The following is a 17,622-nucleotide window of genomic DNA, read 5'->3' as shown; positions in this document are numbered from 1 at the left end:
AAAGAAACATAAGAAACGTAAACATTCGTTTCAGTCCGTACTTTGGTACGCAAATAATTTTTTAGCCATACAAAGTCCCCTCACACAGCAACAGCCGCGCACGTTTTTGTTTTTGCTTTGCTCTGGATCAGGCACAAAAAAAAAACCCCACTGGTGCATTAATCCATCTTTCCTCCGCCTATGTTTACATTCACACGTCCGATAACGAGGCAAAACCCAGGGGACATTGTAACGCAATGAAAGCCAGCAGGCATCGCTAGCTATCAGATGGGCGGAACCGCACTTGAGGAGAAGCAGACTATTCGAAACTCTACCTCCCCTCCATCTCCTTTGTGGCCAGACGGAAGCCCGTCGAAATGATTTTGTGGCTATTTCGGGCGGCAAGGAGCTCTTTTCATCGCTGCCCAATTAGCACTTTTTGTCTGAGCTCCCGCTGTGACCTTTGCCGCTAATTGATTTGCGGAGGAAGCGGCGTAACGCTCCGCTGTACACACCTCTGCTTTCTCATTGCCTGGAAACTTGACGCTACTTGATTTCAATTGTATAACAGTGATCAGTCGTGTAAAAAATGCACTTGTCGCTCTCTCCGCAAATTAAAGTGTCGGGTTGCCAAGTAGAAACCTGACAGTAATGGCCACATGCTGGCCCTTCGTGTTACACGTCTCAGCTCACTTTGCTGTTGAGACTGCCATGTAATTCCCCTCCGAACCATCAGGTGGCAGAAGTCAGTCATTCGAAACAAGGTCATTAGAAGCTTTAAATTTGGGCCACGCGACGTAAATTGCAAATTCAAATCTAGCAAGCCATTTTGTATAGAAGTGAGACTGTAAAAAAAAAAAAAAAAATCTTGATGAGATTTAAACATTCAACAAGAAAAGCAGAAACACACTCACGATCATGGTGGAGGTAAATAAAACGTCGAAGTGTGGAGAACGCTCTCGTCTTTCTGTGTGACTTCCCAAGGAGTTGACATAAAGGTTGACAGGGCAAGGCTAGTTAATCTTTTGCGGAACACAAAACGTCACCTTTCGTAACCCTCACGTCAACGCCATGTGCGGCGTACTGGCTGTGTTGTCATCTTGTGGCATCACGACATTGTCACGGCGAGAAATGCGAGTCTCCATCCAGCCGTGATAGGTCAAGTGTTGGACGGGTGATTGATGGCAGTGGAGTCCTGCTTTTCAGTTGCTGCTCAGTCCTGGAAAGCCAGCAATCCCTTGAATGTAAAATAAATATAATACGATACTCACAAAAAGTCAGCGATATTCAGCTTTGGGGTGAAGTTTTAAGACGAGACTATAATTTAATGGAGCCTTTACAGGTGAGCTCAGTACTTGTCCTCTAACAAGCTGCTGGATGTCAAATTTAACAACAGGGGTTTGATCCCTGGTTCAACGACCTTGGCAGCACCTAAAAATGGCTCACCAGTACCTTGCCTTCAAACAGGTTGTTAGATAAGTGAAGTTGCCACTCAACAGAGACTGGAAGAGTGTCTGAAAGGCAAAAAGGCGTACACCCTTGAACATTTTCATGGGTCAAGTAACGGTTTTGCAGATCAGTTCCTAGGCTCTGACCTTTGTGACTCGGACGTGACTTGGACTCGGACCTTTGTGGCCTCTGACTTGATTTGGACTCAGACCTTTGTGGACTTTGCAGATCAGTTCCTCGGTTCTGACCTTTAGGACTTGGACTTGACTTGGAGTCAGACCTTTGTGGCCTCTGACTTGACTTGGACTCAGACCTTTGCGGACTCTGACTTAACTTGGACCTTTGTGACTCGGACTTGACCTGGATTCACACCTTTGAGACTCGGACTTGACTTGGACTCAAACCTTTGCGGACACTGACCTGACTTGGACTCGGACCTTTGTGATTCAGACTTCACTAAGAGTCGGACCTTTGTGAACTCGGACTTAATTTGGACTTGGACTTGACCTGGATTCACACCTTTGAGACTCTAACTTGACTTGGACTCAAACCTTTGTGTACACTGACTTGGACTCGGACCTTTGTGATTTGGACTTCACTCGGACTCTGAACTTTGTGGACTCCGACTAGACTTGGACTATGACCTTGACTTGACTTGGACTCCTGTACTTGGCTTCAGCCCTGGTAATTTAATCCATTCCAAATTCCCTTCAGCAAAATGTTCCATCTTGTGCCGCCGAGCCACATGGCAGCAGTAACGTGCATCTCAAAGAGGCGACTCGTTCTCTGATCCGCACTCGCTCCTCGCTGAGCCCACCTCATTCCGATGTCGTCTCCTTTGTAGTCTTCCGGGAGTCAGACGAAGATCTTGTACCAAGCCTCTGTGGTATGTCGGGATTAAAGTCTCTTCTCACCCGTATTAGCTGAGCACAAACAAAGACTCTATACACGTGTGGCATATGTGAAAATATACATGAAAAATTCACTGAGATGTGCTAGCTTCCTGATATCTGAAGCTTCTCTCAGCCAAATGATGAATAATAGAGTTGTGCATTCATAAGGCTCGTACAGCTGCTCTTTTCATTCGCTTGAACTTTTCATGTCACCGCTCGAACCCTTGGCATGGCGTCAGCATAGTTTTTAGTCTGCCAGGATCATGTGATGTGGCTCAGAGGGCACATCCCGTTGAGGTTCTTCTGACTTTCAGGGTTCCTCCAGGAAGCCGAATAGCATCGTAGCCTCCGTGGATAGTTTAGTCTCTGTTTTTCAAGCAAAAGTCTGAGCTGGCTGTCATGAAAATTGGGAAGAAGTAGCAGATGGTGCGCCCCCCCCCCCCCCCCCTCTCTCTCTCACCCCACCACCATCTTGGACACTCTGAGTTGCTGATAAAGTGAGGCGCTTTAGAGGACGGCCAGTTTGGGATCTTTTCCTGGCTCGATATCCATGGGTTGTGGAAAGTAGGTGTCACGTTGTGGGATTGAAATTCTTTTGGAAGCTCCACGGTTGGCTTCCCATCACAAGTGATGAAGACATGACGAGAGAAGCGGCGTGAAGAGTAAGCTAAGGGACGTAACGCGCCATTTATTCCAGGCTGAATTCTTGGCTAATGAGCTCCCGCAGGATGGAGCCACTTTGGCGCTCTGACAGATGAGTCCCAATTGGTTCCCTTATTAGCCTTAGCTTAGCTTGCCAAATATCAATGCTCTCAAATGTCTCCGCTTCCTGTCCTGCTTCTCCTTTTTCAGATCCATATTTTAGGCGTTGTTTACTATCCACTTTATTAAAGACCCTGTCAAGTGAATTTAAAGATTTGTTTCGAGATGTCAAGATAACTGTCACGGAGAGCAAGGTTGTTAGTTCAGCAAAGCTTAATGAAATAACTCAAACTAAAATATATATTTTTTTCATTTTGTGAGCAAAGGAAAAGTCAATATCTATCTTTAAACATACTTACATTATGATATTTACATTTTAGACCCTCAATCACTATTTTAAGCAGTTAAGTCGCTTTTTTTTTTTATTTAGTCTTTCATTTCAGTACAGTACAATGAACATTTACATTTGTACACTATTTGAAAACTTTTCTGGTTAAAAAAAAAAGTATTTCGTGAATGTAAATGCTTTTAAGGAACCGAATATCGTATCCTTGCACTATTCAAGTGATAGCTTGATGCTAATGTTTTGATAGGTAAATGTTTTTATGCTGATGATGTCATTTGGTGTGTCTGACTTCATAACATCAAGTCGGGTTGTTGTGATGCGTCTAGTGTGTTGGTGGAGTGTCCAGTGCATGTCACTTCTCACTGTCAACCCTCACCGCTGGCTAGCAGTATGCGAACGGGAGAGCCGAGTGCGTAAGTCTCTCCCTGCCAGTACATAGCCTCTCTAACAGCAAGCCCTATGTAGTGCCTCCACGCGGCGACACATGGTAACTGGGTACAACACGGACCCAGGCTAAACTACAAGGGACTCGGAGGAGGTTTGGCCCCTAGACGTGCGGCACGCAGGCCCACCGGTGTGTGGACACGCCCTGGTGCCCACGAACCAGCCCCCAACTATGGGTTAAATAGTACCACTGCCCAGTGGGCTCCTCGGGACAGGAATGGGCTAAGGGAGTCAACCCCGACAGAAAATCAATTTCCCTTTGGGTTAGCGTCAGGAAGGGCATCCGGCTGTAAAAAGTTTTGCTCCAAAAATTCTCAGTATGGCTAGAGACGGCCATATCGAGAACCCAGTCCAACCCAGCGGCGCCTGGAAAGCGGACTTTAAAACGATGATGATGATGATGATGTCATTTCCTGTCCCCTTTGTGATGTCATTCCCTGTCCCCTTTTTGTAAATGTTACTGTGTCAAGTGAATATTTGAAGAATATAAATTGCAATCGTAACATCTGCCCGAACAATCTCAATTCAAACTATTCTGAAAATCGTTAAACCCCGTCTCATGTTTCCTATCCCATGTAAGACGTGTGTTTTGGTTCAAGTGTTTTCATCCTCCTTGCGGCCTCTGTGATTCTCTGCCGGCAATTGTTTTGCCCCAGACCCATTTGGATCTAATTGATTAGAAGGCCGTGAGCCGGTGCTTCAGCCTGTTACCATGACGATGTCGCATGGCTCCTCAGGTATCTCCTTAGATACGTGTGTGTATGCCGGGATATGTTGAAATGATGCTTATGCGTTAAGTGCGAGATGACTTTACCGCTCGCCCTTGGTGACCATGACGACAACGGCGGCTTGTGTGTAAAAATTGGCAACATGTCAATCACGCCCTTCGGAAAAGCTGCGTAAAAATAGACCGGTGATTTTAGGTGCCGCAAAAACACATCAAGCATTTAATACGTCCCCACGTAGCTTGACATGCCCTCTCATTTATTGGACCTCGGAACATCCCGGCTGCGCCCTTGACAAAATTCGCCAACCTTAAAGTGTGTCGGAGTGAGTGTGGACAATGAGCAGCGAGCAAAGACGCGATGGTGATGTCATCAAATGCCGATGTCATCGAGAGCCGGTGCTTATGATGAATTAGAAATATGGGCAGTTACAGAAACCGTCCCGGTTTGAGTGACTACGGACTCTGAAGGCTCGGAGCGGATTAGATTTACACGGCAACACAAAGAGGCTGAAATCTAATTGGACGAAAACATCCAAGATCCCGGAAGCAGCGCATCCAAGAGAAACGCGATGAAATTTAGAGAATGCAATTTCATAGAACAAATAGCAAATTCTCATTCCGTGATGCCAATAATGAACGTGATCTTTCGAGCATCCATTTTGTTTCTTATTATTTCAATTTGAAGATGCATTTGTGCTTGTGCCGTAAACACGGCATTAGAAATGAGCTAAAATTAGAAACCGGCTCAGGTTTGCAGACGTGCTGTCGTGATTGTCTGTGTGGCTACAAAAAAAAATGTCCTCCTTGAGACTCGCCCATGAATACGTTGGATGCTCAATGAAGAGTAGTGGGCTTCTAAAAATAGCTACATGCAGAAATCATTGGCTGTGTATGATATTACACTGAATGGTATGTATGTGTGAGCGTTGTGTCGCTTTGCGTCACGTTAGACGCTGTTTTATTATTGGCTGACTGTCCTAAATTATTTCTACAGCACTGTGTTGTGAACATAAGCTCCTTGGCGGAGAGAAGCAAGACCAATTTAGACGCCCTTGTGTTGTCAGGGGGAGGGGGGGGGGGGGTTGGGGTGTGAAAAGGCTTGGCTCTGGCTGACCGTGTGGCAGCTCGGGATTGCGCTGAAGGTGGAAAGGAGAGTTATGTTTTTTTTTTTTTTTAATTGATGGTTGGGGGGCAAAAAGACAAAAGGTGGAGTCGTCACGGAGTGAATGGCGGACGTGAGACAATCGGCTGCGGTGATTAAAAAGACACAAAGAGAGAAAAAAAAAGAACGACGGGCAATTATGGTTGGCAAAGAGCCAAGGCAGCTTCTTAATAATTCTTCTGCCGCTCGATGAGCGCAAGATCATGCCACATTTCATGCTAAGATTTGCAATTCCTCATTAATTTCGCCTTAAGCTCGCATCTCGCCTGACAGCAAGAAACTCCAGGCTGCATGATGTTGCTCGTAACAATGCTGATTTCAACACACGTGTGGCCAAGCAACACAAGTCAACACCATAAATTTTTTTAGTTGAGAATTATCACACTGTATATTATTCAAACGTAATAAAAGAAGCAATGTTTTTTTTTCTTGCAAACTAACGTTACTGCAGAAATGCGGAGCGGCCAAATCTACGCTCTTGCTCCCAGACTCCCACGTCACTCACCGACCAAGCTCCGCCTCTTAAAGCCATACACATTCAAAGTCATAGTCTTGAATGTGTTTTAGCCACAGCAAAATAATACCCAAAATATATTTCATACTGGTATTATGCAAAATGTTTTTTAAATGTGATTGCTTGAATAATCAATAGTCAGTTCTAAAAAAAAATATTCAATAAGAGAAGGAATACTAAAAGGTTGGTGAGGGTCACCAAGCTTGACTATAAATATAAATTATGGAAGTTCCAAAGAGGGCAAGTTTTTGAGCGATGTTTGAAAAGGTCTCAATAGCCTTTTGTCCATAATAGTCCGCATGGGCATCCCGTTAAAATGTCCCGAAGACGTGTGCGCGATGCGAGCGATATCGTCAATAGACTCTCATTGCGGTGCCTTTCTTATCTATTTTTCTCCATCCGAGCGAATTCTGAATGGACCCGAGCTCGGGCACAATCACAGGCGCTTGCTGAAATCTGTTTTGAGATCTTTGCTTTTTTTTTTTTTTCCCCTCCATCAGAATATAATAGAGGGGGATCTGATCATCAATAACCTTTTCCAGTAAGAGGCCAATCGCTCCCTCTCGGATGAGTTGAATTGATTTTTATTGTAACTTGATGTGTTTTGTGGAAAGGGATTTTTTTTTTTTGACGCCTTTATGTTTAGGACAGCCAAGATCGCTGTGTCCTTGTAAAATGCAGACCGCCTCAAGTTGAGCTTGAAGGAACATTCATTTAAAAAAAAAAAAAACGTTTGCAATTTTCACCAGATCTTTTCCCCCCGCAGTCGGCATATTTTCTCGCTTTACTTTGTCCTTGTCACACGGTTTTTGCGGTATCGATCCTGTTCCAGCTGACCGGGGATCAGATGATGCCCAATTTTGAGACCGAGAGAGGGATGATGATGATATGACTTTCCCAACAATTGTAACCTTTCAACACTAAACATGACAAAATGTTTGTCATGATCTTGTCTTCCCACTTTCACGTGTAAGAGCTGATTAGCAATTTGTCTGCAATGGGAATTCAGATAAGTTTCTAAATGCATTTTTTTTGTCTATATAGACCGGTCGGTGTCAAACCTAAGGCCCGGGGGCCCATATGCGGCCCGCCCTATCATTTTATGTGGCCCGCGAAGACAGATTTTGCATCGAGTCTTCACTTTAAAAATAGATATATTGCTTGCAATTTGTCTTTTTAAAATATTTGAACAGTTTTTACTAGTCTCTGATTTCAAAACTAGTTGTTTTTTTTAAAATGTCTTTCACCCTAACCCCATTTTGTTTTTATTTTAAATCCTCTTTTTAAAAGTGGTGTGAGACTAGCAAAGTAAACATTTCGGACTTTGTTGCTTCCCACCACTGGTCGAAGAAAAGATATCGCGCAAGTATTTAACATACACAATTCCTTAATTGTACGTGTAGCTGTCGGCTAAGTGCGTATTGGATATTCATGAGGATTTCACGGTGGGCTCGACGCAATGGCAAACTAGACCATGAAAGGAGATGTGCAAAAGCGTCCTCGTGCGATGATTTATTCAGATTGGAACGTTCGCACGCAGAGGAGCTCACGTGATGGGGAATAGTCATGTTATTTGTACATTGCAGACAGAATATTAGCATATTGCTCATCAGATGTTCTTTCTTTGTTTTAAACCAACGCTCACAATTTGCACAGTCCTCATGCTGAATTTTACTTTGGGCCTAATTTGCATATTAAAAGCAAAAGATAAGCGTTCAGTTAGTGCGGCGCGGCTATTCAAATGTTTCCGTCCAATCCTTGCAGTTCTTCCCTGCTTGTCTTCATGTCCGCCTTTGTCCTGGTGGATTTGACGTCTTGCACTTTTGCTTTCTTTGGTGTGACCACTCGCTTGGTTTAATTCGTTTTTTTTTTTTTTTTTGTCTTGGTGAGCCAAGAGGCCGTCTGAGATAAAGCACAATGTCAGAGCTCTCTCCACTGAATGGGAAAATTGACTCGGATTGTCTGTGGCAGTCCTCTCTGGCTGTGGCCCGTGATGCTTAAAGTGCTGCGCTAATTAGTTTTTCCTCCATCACACGTCCGCGTTGACTCTGCCTTTGTGCTGCCTTGCTTTTTGCTGGATGCGATTTGTTACGTAATGGAAAGTGTGCAGCTTTGCATGTCACACAAGCGACATGTCTCTCTTGACTTGATTTGGCAGCAAAAAAAAAAACTGGAGGAATGGGCTAACGTAGTAGCAGCACAAAAAAAATGGATAGTCATGTCTTACATGTAATGTGAACAAACTGAAGCATAGACTGACAAATATCTATGATATAATGTTTGAATAGATTATAATGCTGTATGTGTTCCTCAAATTATTTTTAAGTAGGTTATTTTTAAGTAGACATTTAAAAAAAAAAATCTACTTCTTTCAAGCACATCAAGTTTGACCTATAAATTTATGGCAATGAGATTTCAGAAAATAATTCCACCTGTTGCGGAACCTGACCCTTAATTCATAAATATTACTATAAATATATTTTACATGTTTTGTATTATTTAAATTTTCAATTTTTATTATTATTATTATTATCATTATTATTATTCAAACCTGATGTGCTTGAAACAAAACAACGGCAAATTCAGAATCTGTGCAAAAAAATCTAGAAAAGTTTAATTGCATCTCTGATTAAGAAATGTTGCTAACCAGCTTTGTTTTATTTATTTTTTGGGTGGGACCTGGAACAGTTTACGGGAATTTCCATTCATTTCAATGGGAGAAGACGATTTGTAATTTGAATAAAATTTCAAGGATGCCAAAGCTTGCAGAAAAACTGGATAAACAACATATGCGGCCCATTGGCAGTGTACAGAAAATACACACAAGCCAGCGAGTGTTTTGCTGAAGGCTTACAAAATAAATGAAAGATGAAAGCGGCGCACTTGGATGAATGGGAGGAGGTAGTGCACGCGTGTGCGTACGTGCGTGTGCTATTAAATCTGTCACAACATGTTTATTACCAAATCAACGCACACGCTTCTATCTCTCTGGAAACCACCATCCGTCTTTTCATCCGCCTCCTCCGTCTCCAACCGGCTCAGGCTAGTTGTGCACACACACACACTGGCAAACACACACACGTGGCGGTTAAAAAGACGCACTCTGCCACTAACGAGGGCGACATGGCGAGCGGTGGAAAGGGAGGACAGGATGAGCCCCTGGCGGCGTGGTTGTGTGTGTGTTGGAGTGGGTTAGGTGTGTGTGTGTGATCTCAGATCTTATTGGTCATGTCGGCTGCTGGCCGCAGATGAGGTCATTAGGCCCTTTAGCAAGGCGGATTTCATCTCTCCTGTCCACTCGGGCTCATAAATCTCCCAAGACGCTGGCATGACGTGGTCACTTTTGTGTCCGAGCACTTTGTGCGTGTCTTCGAATGTGTGTGTGTGGCAGTGATTGTGTGTCCGGGGAATCCCTCCGTATGATTTGTCAGAATTTATGTAGTGAGGGCCTTGTCTGCTTGCATTTCGGCGACGCGGCCTGGGGATTGTGTCTCGCCGTGGTGGGTTGTGTTTAACAACACTGAGAATTCTTGCATTGTTAGCGAGCGCCATTAAGCACTCAGCAGACGTCTCCGGAGAAGACCTATTAGCATAGATTATTTATGGCGAGCTGCCGCTTTTGCATTTTTCAGCTGTTGCTTCTTCATCATGTTTGTTTAGATTTGAAAGCTTACTCGGGCTTGATAGCCACACAAGCGCGGCGTTTCTTCTCGCCGCGGGCTCGTAAACATCCCCGCTCACGCCGGCGGTCATTGAAAAAGAAATGTTTTCTTGTAAAAAACATCTTGTCAAGCGAATGCCAAACCTACAGGTGATGCTTTAGTATTTATTATTCTCCCCAAAAACCTGACAATAATAATGCCCTGTTCAACTGTCAATCAAACACTTCTTTGACCTGAAAAATGGATGCTACTTCATTTAGCATTGTTTTTTTTATGCCTACATGTAATTTCTTGGTTGACATATACTGCAGTATATCTTCTGTCGATTCTCAATACAGTAATCCCTCGTTTATCGCGGATAATTGGTTCCAAAAACCATCCGCAATAAGTGAAATCCGCAAAGTACGGTCACCAACAAGAAGTACTGGGTAGGCTAACGAGTGAGCGGAAAGATGCTAATTCGCGATCGTGCTAACACACGATAACGGACTTCTAAAGGAATGTAAATGAACATTTGGAGCAATACTACATTGTCCTAAAGGTTAGACACATGTTTCCTAAATTTAGAAGTTTTATTTTGACTTTTAAATGTTTTTTTCATTTGGAAAAAAAAATCCGCGATGTAGTGAAGCCGCGATAAACGAAACGCGAAGTAGTGAGGGATCACTGTAATTGTATTTTAAATCACAAATTGATTATTTGAAATCGTTCAGCACTAATGCAGGTGCACAACTCTAAATTTGGACTAGCCTGTGTTCTGCAAATTATTATTCTTTTTTATTTATTTCTTTTATTTCTTTTGCGGTTTGCGTAATTTTAGAATTGTACCTGGAGTATATTTGTAGTGCATGAGGGTGAACGCTCTTCAACCTTTTGTTTTATTTTGTCACTAAAACCACAATAGCAAGAATTATTCTACATTTGCACCTTGCCTCCATGTCTATGCATGAGACCCAAACTATCGATTGTGTTGGTTGCAGCCTCAGGAGGAACAAAACACAGATTAATGACCTCTCTTACTGTTGCTCGGTAGAGCAAAATAATTATCTAAGTGATGTGTCATGATGATGTGTGTAACTTTCCTTTAAGATGGATAAAGTGCCGACAAGCGCTGCGGGAAAATCTTGATTGCAGTGTTGCGGTGTTCTCTATAAGCAAAATAAACATTGTCTTTGCAGTACCATCGCTGATGACAAACGATTCATGATGGAGATCAAAGTTGTTTTGATGGAGTCCAAGAAGAGCAAGTCTCGATGGTCCGGCTTCCTGGTGTGGGCTTTAACCACCGTGTTGGGTCCTCCCAAGCGGCGGCACCAGCTGCAGGTACGAGATGCTGATTCACTTGTGCAGAATTCAAACGAAAGCGGCTCATTGATTTTTAAAGTGCTATTTTTTTTCCCCCGACTCCCATGATGATTTACATTATCTCCTCAATTAGCAAATGAGAGTAAAAAGTCCACGTTGCCACATGCCTCTTCCCTGAGTTTGCACTTTTGCAGCGTTGGGTCAGTGTCAGCCGTGCTTTGCTTGATTGTGTTGCCTGATCGCTTTCGATGTGCAGTTTTGCATTTTCCCGTCGAGCGAACAGAGTGGGTTTTGCTTTCAATGAGATGCTCGTACATCACTGTCACACCGGCAGGCAGGCTTTTTTTTTTTTTTTTTAATCTCCCGGGAATAAACAGTGACTTTTGTTTGTTAAACGGTATCCCCAACAGAAAGCAATGTGACGCCTCACAAAACGCCATTCAGCTTTGTTAGAGTCCTGTTTTTATCCTAAAATGCCAATAAGCAAGATTTCTTTGCAAATTAAAGTAAGAACAAATTGATGATTTGAGCATTGAATATTTGTATGCGTGACTATTTATCGTACACAAAACGTTCCCACCCCTCCAGCAATCGATGAAATTCTGAAATAGGGAGACGATTAAAAAAGAAAATAACAACCCACATAGCGTCCTATATGCGGGACATTGATCTGACAATCATCTGCATAGCAGTGAAAGGAAATTTCATGCTTTCGTAAGATGAAACCCATTTGAAATGAAACCAGCAGGGGCCCCAAAATTGAACCCTGTGGAACACCACATGACAATAGGGCAGAGTGGGACTCAGAAACAAAAAAACATCTTTACAGGAATATTTTCTGTTGGAATAACCACTATTACTGGAGTTAAACTTGTGAAAAGTCAGGAAGTTGCGCGCAAAGTTAGAACGAGGAAAGTAGCACAGACGTGTTCTCTAACAAGCAAGCGGGCCCATACAGTCATCCAGCAGCGCTGTCTCTCCTGGCAGCTGACTGGACGTCTTCACTCTCGAGGGCGCTTGTTATGCTCAGGTATTTATAGGAATGGCGAGGCCATCGCTTGTCAAGATCGGGGTGCCTTATTAGAGCTGTAAAAGGCGGCCAAGCGCAATTCAACTAGAAAGTGAATGTGGCAATGTTGAAGAAGGGCACCAAAGTTGCCGATTTGTTAGGTGATTTTTTATTATTTTTTTAAGGTCGTCTTCCAATTTTTTTTTAATATCTGAAACTATATAACATGAAAAAACTATATACCTTGAAAAAGTAGCTTAATAAATTACATGCTTTAATTTTTTTGAATTATTTGACTGATTATTGGATTTTAAAAGTACCTACTTACTTTAGTTATTATTTTTAAACTTGATATATTGAAATTCCAAATTCCCTATCTTGAAAACACAAAAGTCTGCGTTAGATTAGTGACTGTAAGATGTCCACATTTTAGAGTAACATGGATGGATATTACCACCATCTCTGGATATTACACGAATGATGAGCTGCGATATTGCTAGCGTACTTTAGTCAATCTCCTGTAAATCCTTTGGCTGCATGATTAAGAAAAATCAATTTAGCTCATTGCAACCATTCAAGTGCTGCTTCTTAATAACAATATTGTTTTGTGTGTGTGGGGGCGCAAGCATAAAGCCGCCTTACGTTTACGATTTGGATGGCAGGACATTTCCAATTACGCTTCAGTCATGATTGATTCAATCTGCCCTTTAGCCCGTGACGCATCGTTTAAATTCAGCGTCTAAGCAAACCGTTCCCTCGCTCTCTCTTATCTGCCTCTGCAAAGCCCGAGAGTAGCAGCTGCCACTTATTAATTTGCAAAAACTAAATTCAAAGTTATCATTATCTCAGCTGGCAGAGGGCTAAATATTAATACGTTATAAAGAGGCCTAGCCTCATTTGGGTCCATATATATGCAGCTGTTAATGTCCAGGGAGGAATACGTGGTAGGCTTTTAAAAGCGGCGAGGAAATAATTTATGGCAGGAGAGAGAGAGAAGAGGGATGCTAGGAAATCGTGGCGTGTGATTCAAAAACGAGCGCAAAAACATCTGCTCGGGAACTCGACCCAATCGATAGGGAAGCGGTGCCAAGATGGCAGATGTTGACCTGAGGGGGGTCTTAACACCCGGTGTGGCGTGCTGCTAAAAAACATAAGCGAGGCAGAGTGAGGGGAAAAAAAAAATAGCTAGCATGTGCAGAAAAAGATTGACAAATAAATAAATAACCAAAATTGAATGGCATCCTCGGCCAGGGTCCTCGACTTCCTGTTGTCCGCCAAACAAACACGACCTTCTCGTGACTCCTGAAAGGTGAGTAAATTAAGAAACAGCCTGGAACAGCTCCTCGTGCTCCTGGCGCGAATGTTTACAGCGACACCAATTAGCCCGGCAGCGCTCGCTCGCTAAGTTAATTGGCGGCGGGAGAGCGGGAGGGCCGCCTTCTCCGAGGTAGCTGCTTGTCAGAGAGGAGCTTTGACGTGAACGGGGGAAAGAAGAACAAATGATTGCGCCACTATTGATCGACTGACTAAATGAGATGGCCAGCAGAGAATAGAGCGGTCGACGTTGAAAAAGGAAGCAGGAACAGACACGAGGAATGTCTTTTGCTAAGACGTGAACGGGTTATCTGTCGACTCTTTTCCCATTTTGCTTTTCACAACACGCAGGCAGGTCTGATTTTGGATTTGCGTACGTATAATTTGCGTGTATAATCCTACAACATACCAGCCAGCACTGACGTCGACTATAAGCAGTACAGAAGATGGCATCTTTAGCATTTAGCATGTTAGCATTAAGCTAGCCAACTTGATTAAAGGGCAAAATTATATTATATTTTGGCAAACTAGCAACGTTAATGAGGATAAAAGAAGGCATCTATAGCATCTACCATGTTAGCATTGAGCTAGCAGACTTGATTAAAGGGCAAAATTATACTATATTTGGGCAAACTAGCAACGTTAATGAGGATTATCAGTATAGAAAATGGAAGGCCAGATGTAGGGTGATGTTAAATCACCCAACTTCAGCATTTAGCATTCCAACACTACCGTTCAAATCCCCGCAACAAACACGTACCGATTCCGATGTGACATTTCACACCTGCCTTTGTTATTTCCAGTGAGACAACCAAAAACCATCTTTTAGTCTAATTGATGACTTTGGCACAGCACGCGGGATGTTCTTCACCGTGAGACTTCTTTATCTCGTTCCCCGGGCTCTCTTTCTGTCTTCCCACTCAGCGCGGTGATGCATTTTGTCTGCGGGCAGCAGGCAGCGCTGCCCTCTGAGTCCTTCCGCTCCATATCAGTCACAGCGCGCCCCATCAGACGTCCGCCGAGGCAAATGCAAACGCGCCGTGTGCACAGTAGAGGGTCGGCATGACTTATTATTATCGAGGTTGTTTTTCCCCTGTGCCTTCCAATGCAGCAGGCAAGTCATGTCTGGAAATATGTTTAACACTGCCATGCCCAAGAGCCTTACACAATATGGACAAATATCTTCAATTTTTACTTTCTATATCCTGAAGGTGCCAGTTGTGGGAAGTCAAGGTCAGCAAAACTTTTAAGCGGAAGCACTGCACCACTGGGCCGATCCTCCAGTAGCACGTCGCATTTAAACAGACTGAAAGCGGCAGCTTCGATTGGCCGTGATTGAAGTCGGCTGCGACCACTCCCACAGCGGCGCAGCCCACCCTCTGGGGAAATTACCAGCGGGTCTAACATTGGGTTTGGTGAGTATGATGTATTTTCTTGATTTGTCATGTTATCAGATAAATATAGATTCTGAACTGCTCCAGGAAATGTACCCGGCAGAATTGTGTGCTGTTTTTTTTTTTTATTATTGTATTGATGGTTTTCTATAATTTTGTGACGGTGAAGCCGGGAAATTCCGCTCTGAGAGAACAGGTACCAAATGCACAGCCCGCTGTCCCAATACTTTTAGTGTCCATCCATTGAGGCAAATGCGATAAACAGTCATTTCACAATCCTTTGTAAAAATATTCACCAATACGGGCCTTTAACTTTAATTAGCCACGACTATATTCAGTGTGTGTGTTCTCTCTGTGTTCTCGCCGGCTGCCAAGCGCTCAAAAGGAATGCGCAACGAACAAGGTGGCTTTTTCCAAGTAACAAGCTGTCTCATTTATTCCGGCTTCGTGTGCACACACACTGCCGCCGCTGCCGGCTAATTGCCCTCACACAGAACAGCGCCCGGCATTCTCTCGTAACGTCTTTAAGGGAGCGTAACGAGCTCTGATCTTTGCCACCGTTCTTACGCTGGCATTAGCATTTATCCATAATCACACATTCACATGCAGATACTGTCGATAGAAAAGTGGGCTAATTTAGATCATCAGGCTTCATTGTGTGGCGCGGCTCAGCACCAGTCATTGAGAAAATCAAGAGGAACGATTGAATGCCTTGGGATTCCCGTCAATAGAAACTGTTACTAATTGTTCCCAAGGGTGGCGCTCTGGCTTGGCTCGATTTTAGCCTCGCTCTGTGTAACCAAGTGGAAAGCCGCCAGTTCTTTTGCTAACCTTCATTGCTTTTCTCAATGGAGACCAAAAAAAAAAAAAACCGCACTGAAACATCCATTAAATTGTTTGGGAAAAATGCAAAGCGTCGCCAGAGGGAAAAGTTCCAACCTTGTCAATCAGAGCACGACTCGCTTTTTGTTTCCCGGCGCGTGCATCTGACAGGTAAAACGTTTGACGGGGTCGCTGAGCGGAACTGAAAAGGAGTCACGTGACTAAGGCTATTATGAAAAGCGCAAATTGCAAAAGTGATGGACACGTGGAAATGCGGAAATTTCCCTCAAGGGAAGAGCGGGGCGAACACAAAGGCGACTTACTCGTTCGGCTTCAACCGCAAAACGAGATATTACAAATGATGACGAGATGAAAATATGAACTGACGGCAAACGCGAGATGTCCGACTTTTGTAATCAGCGGCGGAAGGAAGCGAGTCAGAGGAGAGTGTCGTAGCATTTTCATGCTAGCACTCTGACAATCAGTGAGTCATCGGCAAAGCCTCAAGTGGTGGGGGAGGAGCTGGCTGCCAGACAATTCTCGACTTGTAAGATTCTCAATTGGAAAATAAAAATACACGTCCCAAAATGCATCTGGGTTTTCTGCAGGAGGTGCGTTTGCACCGCATTGCATTTTGGTTCCCCCGAATCAAGAACAAATATGCTAGCGTGATACGTCTGAAAACATCATCAATCTTCTATTTCATGACCATATAAAAAAAATATTTCAATCGCTTTACCCTTCCCACACACTCCAAAACACATTTGGACTTACTAGAACACACTCTTGAAAGTATTCCTTTGGGCCTGTTCTCACTCTCTGCTCGCAGTTCTCCAAATAAGAGGCGTAGCATATTGGCTTCAAGCTATTTATTTCCCTCTCCCAGTTGGTTTAACGTAAATCCGACGCCCAAGAGCAAAACAAATTAAACGCATACTTAAGCACCAAATTGTTCAACCAACCAATTTGTATGAACGGACGTCCCTTAGCGTCCCTTAGCGTTAGACAGGTCAATGGAAATTAGCATAGATGCTACTGTAATTATAAGCCTTTAAACAGAATCAATACTAATATACTAAGTATCGGTATCGCATCAATCTCAAACGCTAGTCTCGACCTTTTACATTTATTTCTATGATGTCAGTTATTTTCAAACAATTATTGCGTACAGTCACGGAGATTTTGCGTTTAGAGTCATATTTGAGTTTTTCAAACAACCAGCTCGCTGTTTATTGTTGTGACATAACATAAAATATACTAAGTGAGGATAGCTTGAAGTAAACTACCTGCAATTTTCCAATTTTAATTGCCAGCAGAAAGGAAACCAAAACGATGGTAAATACATTCGCGCTGATTAGCTTATTTAACGATTCAAATCAAAACAAGCTAGCAGAAGTTGTCTGGACGAAGGGAATTAAAGACAGGCGGGGACTAAGAATATGCAGATTACTACTATTTTGTACATTGCATTCAAAATAAAAAATAAAATGTTTTAACCTAAATGTATCGGTATTGGTATCAGCGATACTGGCGCTAGTATTTACTCGATACCAAAATGTCAGGTATCGCACGGCTCAACTGCGCCCGACAATTGGCAGAAGGGCAATCTATTTGGTTTGGAAGCCTTCACTTGCCAATCCCCACGTTGTCTGCCAGCATCCACTGAGGATTCACTGGGAGCCTTCGGGCCCAGATGTCATTCCCAATATAGCGTGAGCAGCCCTCAGGCTCAGCTCAGGCTATTTTCCCCAAATGTCATTCACCAGCCAACAGGGAAGAAACTGGCTGAAATCATTTTAAATTATTGAAGAAACAAAATGCTCTCTGCGTGTTTGCGATGAAAGATGGAGGAAGAAGCGGCGGATCATGACTGGTAGCGTGACCGGGAAACTTGACCAGC

General features: G+C 43.4%; 1 long non-coding RNA gene across 1 annotated transcript in view; it reads left to right on the top strand.

Annotated features, from left to right (window-relative positions):
* The window catches only part of LOC119128274, a 33,607-nt gene extending 18,913 nt beyond the window's left edge, over positions 1–14,694 (top strand). The window contains exons 3-4 of the long non-coding RNA XR_005098958.1: positions 11,057–11,201; positions 14,431–14,694. This is a non-coding gene — a long non-coding RNA (uncharacterized LOC119128274). The remainder of the gene's footprint in view (positions 1–11,056; positions 11,202–14,430) is intronic.
* The last annotated feature ends 2,928 nt before the right edge of the window (positions 14,695–17,622 follow it).

The sequence above is a fragment of the Syngnathus acus genome, chromosome 10 (assembly GCF_901709675.1).
Source record: "Syngnathus acus chromosome 10, fSynAcu1.2, whole genome shotgun sequence".
Taxonomy (NCBI): Eukaryota; Metazoa; Chordata; class Actinopteri; order Syngnathiformes; family Syngnathidae; genus Syngnathus; species Syngnathus acus.
The sequence above is the reverse complement of the archived record's forward strand: the minus strand, read 5'-3'. Positions and strand labels throughout refer to the sequence as shown.